The sequence below is a fragment of the Protobothrops mucrosquamatus genome, unplaced genomic scaffold, assembly GCF_001527695.2.
Source record: "Protobothrops mucrosquamatus isolate PMUCROS unplaced genomic scaffold, P.Mucros_1.0 scaffold1217, whole genome shotgun sequence".
Classification (NCBI taxonomy): domain Eukaryota; kingdom Metazoa; phylum Chordata; class Lepidosauria; order Squamata; family Viperidae; genus Protobothrops; species Protobothrops mucrosquamatus.
Window position 1 is genome coordinate 305,715 of NW_015387425.1, and position 10,404 is coordinate 316,118.

The window sequence follows — 10,404 nt, forward strand, 5'->3', positions numbered from 1 at the left end:
GCCAGACATTCAAAAGAGAGATTTCTAAACATTTAAAAACATCAATTAATTCTTACGTATTGAGGCCATGAGGTGTCTAGAAAATTCCTTTTCTTTTTTCCAGCATGGACCTATTTTTCTTGCTTTGCATTTTGCAAAGATTTAAAATCATGTATCAATGCAAGCCCAGATGATCATGATGGGAAGGGGGAAAGCTGATTAGACTGCATTTTCTTGTAAAAAAAACAACAACGTAAAGCTTTCAGTGGGAAAATGAAAACAGAAATTTAGACCCTTACATTATCGGTGGCAGTCTCCAGAAGAAATTCCCAGTGATAGGATCGCCTGAACTGCCGAAGGATGATAAATAAAGGAATTGTTTTCTGTAGAGGTTGAGACTTGCTTTACTTTTAAAAACGAATACAATAGAATTCTGGTAAGTCTCAAAGATTGACATCCCTCTTCTGTTTGTTTAAAGAAAAAGAAAAACCCCAAAGGCTTTGAACTCACCCTTTGTGAGAATTCAAACTATCTGTCAATTAAATGCTGCTTTTTATTTGAATCCGTTAATCTGAAAGAGTTGTTCCTTAGTTAAAATGGCCTGTGCTAACACCTAGGAGGAGGTTAGCACAACAATACAGGTAGTCCTCGACTTACGACAACCGGGACCAGAATTTCCATGGCTAAGCCACGAAGTTGCTAAGTGAGTTGCCCCTGATTTTATGACCCTTTTGCCACAGTTAAGTGAATCGCTGCGGTGGTTGTTAAGTGGATTATGCCGTTAAGTGATTCAAGCCAAATCATGGGATGGTAGAGCAGCCACGGTGAGTCATAAATCGTGGCTTTAAGGCGATCTTTCTCTACCTGAGCAAGCTGAAGAAGTCTGAACTTCAACTCCCAGAATTCCCCAGCTGGGGAATTCTGGGAGTTGAAGTCCACACCGCTCCCAGTCGCTCAGGTTGAGAAACACCGGTTGACGGGATAGGCTCCTCGCCCAACCTCAGCCAAGTGACGGCTTCGCACTACACAAACCAAGATCACACCAACTCAGCTTAGGCTTCTGGGAGGGCCCAGCTTACACAAGGGGCATCGTGGCTTCTTGTTAACCCTGATAGCTGATGCTAAGCCAGGATCTAGGGGACGATGCACCAGGTGCCTTTGGGCTTGTAGCACCAATCCCAGCTGTGGCTCCAGCAGCAGCGGAAGGGCGTGTCCCACCTCCTCCGCGGACTTCCACGCCCATCATCCCCAGCGCCAACCTCCCCGGCCTGCCGTAGTGCCAAGCGGTGCCAAGCAGGGTGGGCGTGGCCGTAGGCCAGTGGGCGTGGCCGCCCCTCGGAGCGCGAGCCCCTTTCGAAATCCAACGGCCGCCGCCCGGGAGCGTGCCTGCCTGCCTGCGCACGCGCACGGCGACGAGTTCTTTTTTTTTCTTCCCCCCCCCCCTCTGGAGAGCCCGGCGGCGCCAGCGCTACGCTTCGAACGGCGCGGAGACGCGCACGGCCGGCCCGTCAGGTAACGCGGCGAGGGGCGTGCGCGCTCCCGCCTCGCCCGGCTCACCTGTTGCCTCCTCCTCAGTCGGTCGTGGCTGCCTGAGAGACGGAAGCGCCAAGAGAGGGGGCCGTGGTGGGGGGCGCGGCAGGCGGTGCCCCGCCCTGAAAAAGGCGGAAAAGCTGCGATGGCTGAGGCTGGGAGGGGGCGTATAAAGTGGGCTTAGCCCCCCCTCAGAGGCAGATGGGGGGAATGGAGGAGACCCCCCCTGCAGGTGAGGGAGAGGGGCGGGTGCAGCAGTGAACATTTGATATCCATCCCATTACCTAAAGAGGTACAAATAATACAGCTCAAATATATATGTGCCTATGTATTATATTAAGTGTGTGTGTGTGTATATATACATATATGTATATTCAGAGATAAAACCAAAAATTCGACTCTTGGGAATATTCATAGTACCAAAATAACGATCACCAAGAGAGCATCTATAAAATATAGAATTTAATACACCAAGCTTTCGTCAAATACACTTGACACCGTCAGGGTACATATATATATGTATATTTTTCAAAATTTGAATTGCTAACAAAGAATTAAGGGAGTACTGGGATAGCTATTTCAAACCTTATTTCTCTCCCATATTTGGGCCGACAGGGTGCACTAAAAGAAAAAGCATATATGTATATATATGTATGGAGAGGTAGAGGTAGAGAGACAGAGAGAGACAGAGAGACATAGATATAGAGACAGACATAGAGATAGATAGATAGATAGATAGATAGATAGATAGATAGATAGATAGATAGATAGATAGATAGATAGATAGATAGATAGATAGATAGATAGATAGATAGATAGATAGATAGATAGATAGATAGATACTCATATACACATACAGGTAGTCCTTGACTTACAACAGTTCATATAGTGGCCGTTCAAAGTTACAAGGGCACTGAAAAAAGTGACTCCAGACCGTTTTTCACACTTAATGACCGTTGCGGCATCCCCAGAGTCATGTGATTTATATTCGGATGCTTGACAACTGACTCGCGTTTATGACAGTCACAGAGTCCCCGGGGGTCACGGGACCGTGGGGAAGCCAGATTCGCTTAACCAACTGTGTTACTAACTTAATAACTGCAATGATTCACACTTAACAACTACGGCAAGAAAAGTCGTAAAACGGCGCAAAACTCAGTTAACAAATGTGTCACTTAGCAACAGCAATCGTGGGCTCAATTGTAGCTCGAGGACTAATGTATGTATACACACACACACACACAGACAACCCTAGGAAGCAGGGAGTGGCAAACTTCTGACAAATATTTCCAAGGAAAGCATGACTCAAGAGGCATACATAAACACACTTCACATATAAAGACTCATCTATATTTTTAGTATACCCGTTATTTGTTATGTGTATAAACATCTAGGGGTGTATATGCTCCTTTTATTTGCTATCTGTTTTTTGCTTGCCATTAAGCTCAATTAATTATGCATTATAGGTAACCTATTATCAGAGGTCTCTGGTAATAGGCAATTTACAACGTAATCCCTCTTCCAGCTTGGGTTAGAATTTGCTATCAGATTATCCATGAAAACAATTTACATTGCCAAATACAGAAGGTTTCAAGGTAATTTGTGGCAGAAGCAACAATAATTCATTTTGTTTCTTAATATATGTTTACTACCTCCGGTGATCCATCTCTCCCTTTTGCTCTTTGTAATGCATACATCTGTTTTCTCCAGTTGGCCATTTTATGATTGATTACTGTTGGTTTATGATGCTTTCTCTTTTGATGCTGCTACTTTCACTTCTGTTTATTTTAATCTGGAATGCTGAAAGGAGGTTTGTGGGAGTACTATCTTTAAACAACAATGAAATTATTTCAATCCTGCTCAATCCTGCCTCCTCTTTTTCTTCTGCTTTCTTTTGTAATATACATAATAGGTTCTTTGAGCTGACAATGGTGTTAACAAATTTAATGCATCTCAGTAATGTACATGCGGTATGCTAACGTGATTACTTTTCCCCTTAATCCTGTTTCTTCCCCTTGATACGTGTTTTTTATGTTTCAACTTTTCATTTTTCTGTTTATTTAAGATTTGTAACAATGATGGTTCTCATTTTGCCTGTTGGCCCATTATTTACCTTTATTCTAGTTCCATTTTAAACTGTATTTTATCAAATGTTATTTTAAATTGCTTTTATTAGACTTTGGTAATGATTTGTTGTTGGAACTTTGCACTTTGATATGGCCCAAGGGCTAATCAATAAAGATTATTATTATTACCTTTACATCTTGAGTTACTGAAAAAGGATACATGCCTACATTTACCTCTGTTCTTTTTAATTTCATAAACTATTTTCAGACAAACTATGGATATCCTAAACAAACCTTTCCCTCAATTCATGTTTTTTGAAAAGTCACAGGTTGCACTTAACAACCAGCAAACTTAAACTGGTTATTAACCCACAAAGTTTGCAGAATATGTTAATTTAGAAACTGATTAAGCAGACTAGTTGTACCCAGTATTTTAAGCCCCCCCCCCAAATAGTATATTGTTAAGAATTCACATGCTTGGTTTAATAAATCTAATAAAAACTGTTGGGAACATAGCCTCAAGGCAGGTATCTTTTCCAGAGGTAATTATTCAAGCATACATACAACAGCCAGGGATGTATTCGCCCCAAAGTCTTGCAGTGGAATAACGTCTGACAAATATACAAGCTGAAATGGGGCACCCTCATTTTATTTTTGCTGATGAGCATCTTTGTTTTAATAATAGAACACGATAAGAAAGGCAAGAAATAAGAGGTTTTAATGTCAGTTAAAAAGGTGTTGTTATTTTCTAGGATAAATAATTGGATAATCCTTTGTAACCATGTAGCTATGCTGTCTGTATTTATTTTTCCTTGTAACGAAGAAGCAGAAACTCTTGAAAAAGAGTCTTTAACTTTGTAACTTTTTGTTAGCTCTGCTCTTATTTTTATCCTTCGCTTTGTTTTAAATCTGTTTTTAATTCTATTTTTTCCCCTATGGTTTTATCGTTCGTATCTATAAACCACCCAGATTTACTTGGATAGTGAGATGGGCAGTGTCTAAATTTGATAAATAAACCAGGAGAGGTATTTTATCCTTATGCTCCCTCTCATATGAGAATGTGGGGTTGTTAGTCCTGCAAAGTTGTTCCAGGCTCACACAATTTTACTAGTGTTTTGATCTGAATAGCAACAGCTGGTGCCTCCTGTTTCCTTGGCAGATAAATGCCCACACCAGTTTAAAAAAAAACAAAAAACCACCAACGCTTATCTGTACCTCCACTAATTGTGCATCTTTGCTCCAGAGCAGGCTGGGGGGCAGACAGCTGGTAAACAAAACAGCGTTCTGTTTATCGGGACTCCGGGATTTTCCAATGAAACAAGGCCTCTGATAGCATTGGTGCAACAACCTTGGCTTGGCATCTTGCTGGTCGCTGCTGGCATAATCCAGTGAATAGAAGGCAGTTTGCCAAGATGGGGCATCTGTGCCAGGCGACACATGATGATTTCTGCAGCATTAATAGCTCTTTTTTTCTAAAAGGTTTTCAGAATCCCTTAAGGGGTCAGAAAAAGCAAGAGAGGTTGCAAAGTAGAGCTGCTTTGGGACTCGGTGAGAAACATCACCAGGTGAGCAACAGGTGGCAGAAGTGAGAGAGGTGTATGCTCTGGAAAACCTTTTTTTTCCTCCCCATTGCCACAGCGAGGTAGACCTGTCTGTTCAAACCGCAGGATGTCTTGGAATGAAGCACCGCATCTTGACCCATTTCAGGAGCTTCGGTGTGTGAAGCACGCAGGCCCTATCCATATTTAAGTATTAAGACTTAGCTGTAGCGTTTTATCCAGTGTCAGCTCCTGTCCATTCAACTAGGAAAAGAGTTAGAAAAATGAATGCTTCCCAAATGCACGTTGCAATGGGTGGTGGGCAGGAAGTGTTCCTGACATTAAAATGGCAATTTGCATGGATGAAAACGGAGAACTTTGGGTGATTTGCATGGATTGACAATGTCTGGAGGATCTATTTAAATCAGTCTTTCCTCTCGTCATTTGATTTCTGTATTTTAGCAATGAAATCTTTCTTTTGAAATGGCTCTGATGTATAAGATGTAATGGAATTGTGCTTTGTAGGACCCCAAAATTAGAAGTTCACTCGTTTTATAAAAAAGCAATAACAGTTCCTGATATAATCCTTTTTCCCACTTTTTCCCCCCCCCCCCTTCTACAAAACATTGCAAATACTGGATTTTGCAGATGGAGTAAATCAATAACAAAAATGCAAGAAGGGTTGATTAGGATCCACAGTGCAACATTCTTTGTTTTTTTTCAGGGGTTTCCCACATCAGTTATGTGTAATTGATTTTATTGCAATTTCTATGCTGGTTGTGAGCCGCCCGCAGTTCATTGAGAGTCAGGCGGCATACAAGTTTAACACATTATTATTACATGTTTTTTCTTTCTTTTTTGAAAGCTATTTAAAAACTGAATTAAAGCCTCATGGAAAAACCTCTGCAGTTATAAATACAATCCCAGCAAACGACTTCTAGGTTTTTGCATTGCTGGAAAGGAATGAAGGAGTTAAATGCGGTGGGCTGGCCAACCTCACTCGGGCCAATCGTTTCAAAGCCCCGCCGTGACTGACAGGAAGGAGTTCCAAGAGGCTGGGATTAAATTAGACTTGATCCTTCAGGCTTTGTTGAAGCTGGGAAGCCATTTTGGGATTCTGCAGGGTGGACTAGAGGTGCCTGAACCGGCTGTCAACTCTCAAACTTCCTTCTCTTCTCAGAATTTGGCAAATTCTGCTCTAGAGGAGGATGCCACACTGAGGCACCCCGGTGCCTTCTGCAAGGGTGGAACCATGCTGGATTTGGAAAAGTTACAGGTTTGAAAAGTGGATCCCTGCTGCAGCTTCCTGCTAGCTGGGCAGAACTGATCTCTCTCCTCCAGCAACTTCTTTTTAGCCCTGTCAAAGCAAGGGTTTAATTTGCTTGCCCAGGTTAGCCAGGCTTGGTGAGCAGAGTGCCTTTTTTGTTTTGTTGTTGTTATGAACGAGGGAGCTGGTTTGATGCCTAAAACAATTGACAATTGTGTCAATTACCAGGCTTTCAGGAATCCTGTCTTAGAAAGTCTTACCTAATGTGTGTATCCGATATTCAGAGTTGTTTATGAGAGCAAGGTTCTGTTAGCGTTACGAGCATAATTGCCCCTTTAAGTTTGGAATATTCTTTTTTTTTTTAAAGACATTTTATGTGTTGGAAATTGTATGTTTTGTCATTGGGTTGTCACTCCAGGGAATAATGCAGATCAAGCTTCTTGCTATGTGCTAGATTTGAGTCCATTCACGTGCAATTTATTTTTTACTTCAGATGGTTCTGTTCATTCTTTCAACTGATCGTTGTACTTTGTGTGAAGCTCTTGTTGTTCAGCCTGTTTTTAAATCAATAACATTTCACGCTGTAATGCGTGAAAAAAGACTGCAAAATGTTAGATATCCCTTGTATTGTAAGAGCACTTGAGTTCTCTGCCTGGGGAAGCGAGTTATTCAGATTAATAAATGTGTTGAATAAATAAATAAAACTCTGAAACTAATTAAGTTGTCAAGTGGTACACCCTTAAAATAGCTGCCAGTTTGAAAATTGCAGGCAGCTTGTTGCTGCATGAGATTAGCTCTGTTTTAATGTGCAGTATAATTTGGTTGAACTTGAGGATTGCCTTAGAATGCATGCCTGACGTACCAGACTTTGAAAACAGCCACATTTTTTTTTTTTTAGAATACCTATATTTCAAAACCGGTGGTGCAGGTATTCTAAACTTTGATTAGTGCAGTAGTAATATTTCATTCACTTTCCGAGTGGAATCGAACTTTATTGCTTACTCTTCCCTTCTGTATTACTGCAGCAAACAGAGCCACAATAATAGTTATGATCAATTTCCTGAGAAGCCCTGATGTGCAGTATCAGATATTCCCATGAAACAGATATTAGCTGTGTAGTGCAAGAAAAGCAGAATTTATTTTTTAGTTCAGCGTCGGGGTTATGCAGACAGATGTGTAGTTTCACGTGTTTTACCCCAGCCTCTGCAGTGAAACAGGGAAGGAAAAGGATGTCCATGGTTCTGAACTCAATAGATTTATATCAGCTCTGAAATGAAGCACATGAGTTTTGTTGACAGCTTTGTATCACTTGGTTATATTTTAAAGAAGGCATTCACATATTCCACTTGTGCTTTTGATCACTTTTTTTCCCAATAACCCAGACCTATAGAGTAAAACTGGGAGCTTCACATAAAGTTGCCTTGCTGGGCCTACGCAACTTGTGAACCAACCATTCTGGTTTGAAAATCGTCATTTAGCCCCCAAAGCTGATCTCGTGTTGAAATACTGCATTACTTGCATATTATAGTTATTAAAAAAATAGAGATTCTTTGCCAGACATTCTATCAGATGTTGGTCCTTGGGACGGTTCTCTCTTGAAGATCTGAGCACATGAATTGCTTGAACTTGATGGCCTGACACAAGAAGAGGTGGACAACTTACTGTCCAAATCATCTGAGGGCAGGACAAGAAGTAACTGATGGAAACTTATCAAAGAGAGATCCAGCCTAGAACTAGGGAGGAATTTCCTAAGTGTGAGGACTTAATCAGTGCAATCAATGCAAATTTTGAGGGATTTGTTGTTTTCCACATGATGTGGTTGTGATCTGGACCAATCATTTATTTGTAGCCAGGATGAATTGAGTCTTGCAAGGGAAGACCACAACAGCCAAAGATGACAGAAACCAACCCAGCAGATAAAGTTGATATCAGTTTGGGGGAGATGACCTAAACTCCAGGATTCTCATATTTATGTCAGCATCTTCAGAAAGACTTTCACGACAACACATTTATATTCTTAAACAATGATTCTGTAGTCTTAACATCATAATGTTGTTAGCTGAGGGAATGTTCTCCTTGACTATCCCGAGCTGGTGAGTCAACTTGGGATAGTCCATGTAGTATTGTGATTGTCCATGTAGTCCCCCTTTCTTCCATAACTTCCCCCATGTAGGATCTCTGTCTTCCATAATTCAGCTGCTACTACAATGGAAGTCAATATTTACCACGAAAGGTGAAAGCTTCAGATGATGGGGATTGCCAGCAACATCTCTGTACACTGTTCAACTGCCAGGCTGAGAAAAAAAATGAAATATATTTTTGTTTTGGATTCTTGGAAGCTTCCCAATTTCTTATAGCAAGAAAACAGTTTTAATAGTTAAACAGCTTGCATGCAAATAATAGCTATGGGCTCAGTTCCTATAGGACATGTCTACAGTTTGTGCTTCTGCCAATTAAAAAAACACATTCCTTCATAGCCTAATATTTCATATGTGGGCTTCCAAGTGGAAGAGAGCAGCTGTCTAGCAGCCAAGTCCAAATTAGATTTGTTGATGCCATGTTGTTTGCTAAGTAACCGTGTCTCTCAGTTATGTTTAGGCTCAAGGGAACTATGGCAAAAAAACAGATATTACAATTGTTTCTAATATTCCTAGCTCGCTCTTTGAGGATGTTGCTTTCCAGCTTTGTGGAAGTCAATAATATTGACCTTCTTCTCAGGACATGTGATCCATTCACCATGACTTCCCTTAACCCCTTCTTTTAACTGGGGTTTTGAAGGCCTCCTTGAACAAATCGGTTATTGTCGGTCCTTTAGTTTGATTTGAAACCAGAAGTGATGACGACTTCAAAACCCTCAACTCAGAACAATCTTGGTAGTAACAGTGGTTACGCAGGTCCAAACAGAACTTAAGGTGGTGTTGATGTGACCAAGGGAAGGGAGGGGAAGACCCAGGAGATCTGGAAGTTGTTCGTAATTGCTGCATTAATTTGGAGAACCGTTTGAGGCTTAATTGCAGGAAGTGTCTCTTATTACGTCTGTGGTGCGTCTTAAACTGCTTTATTTTTTTTTAAAGCATTATAGATTTGCTGTTTTGCAAGATCATTGCTTTATGCATACCAAAACAATTGTATACTTCCTCCAAAACGTCTTGAGTTTTGAAGAACCTAAAAAAAAAAAAATCCAGTTGGGTGGGAAAGTGTTTTATATCATTCCTTGTAGTTGAAGTATTAGAATACTTAACATATTCGCTTAGGATCAGCCCTTCCTCCTAACCTGGCCACTTCCAAATCTCTTGGGACTCTGGCTCCTACACTTCCCTATCTGCTTTGACTTATTGGGTCCTCCAGAACTTCTAAGAAGTTTATTTCTCTGGAGTAGAAAACGTCCAGCTCAGGAAAGGTGTAATATTTCCATATTACGGCCTGTCAAGAGTTATGCATACTTTTATTGTAGAATACCTGGCCACTTGTACGTTATCGTAGCTTTTTTAGAAGCAGGTTCTCCAAGTTAACTTACATGATGAATTTGAAACAAAATTTAAGCTACGTTTGGCTTTTTTTTTTTTATTTTATTTGAGCACCGAAATCTGCCCACGATTTTGGAAGTGTTAATTAAATTTGAGCTTTATAGTTTGGACAGATCCACACGCTCTTGTGTATATTGGTGGGCTTTCCTAGCAAAGGCACTTTGTTCCACTCCCATCCCGTTTGGAAAGCTGCATTTTCCCATTGTTAAAATTGTGGTTGGGTGGAAGATAATGGATTATACTGAAGCAGAGTTTGAAAGATGCTATTAGCTGTATTGTTTCACCAGTATTAGGACAGATGTGAAGGAGGACCTCTTTTTTCCCCATTGTGATGCCTGCACCAGAAATTCTTCTCTAATGAACACCTCCGTTTCTGAGACCAAATTAGAACAACAGGGAGTGATGTTGTTTTCTTAATCATGGGTTTTGCAGCCTGCTTGGCATGTTGGTTAAAGCATCACTGAGATCTTTCAGATTATTCAAATATCTAGTCTTGC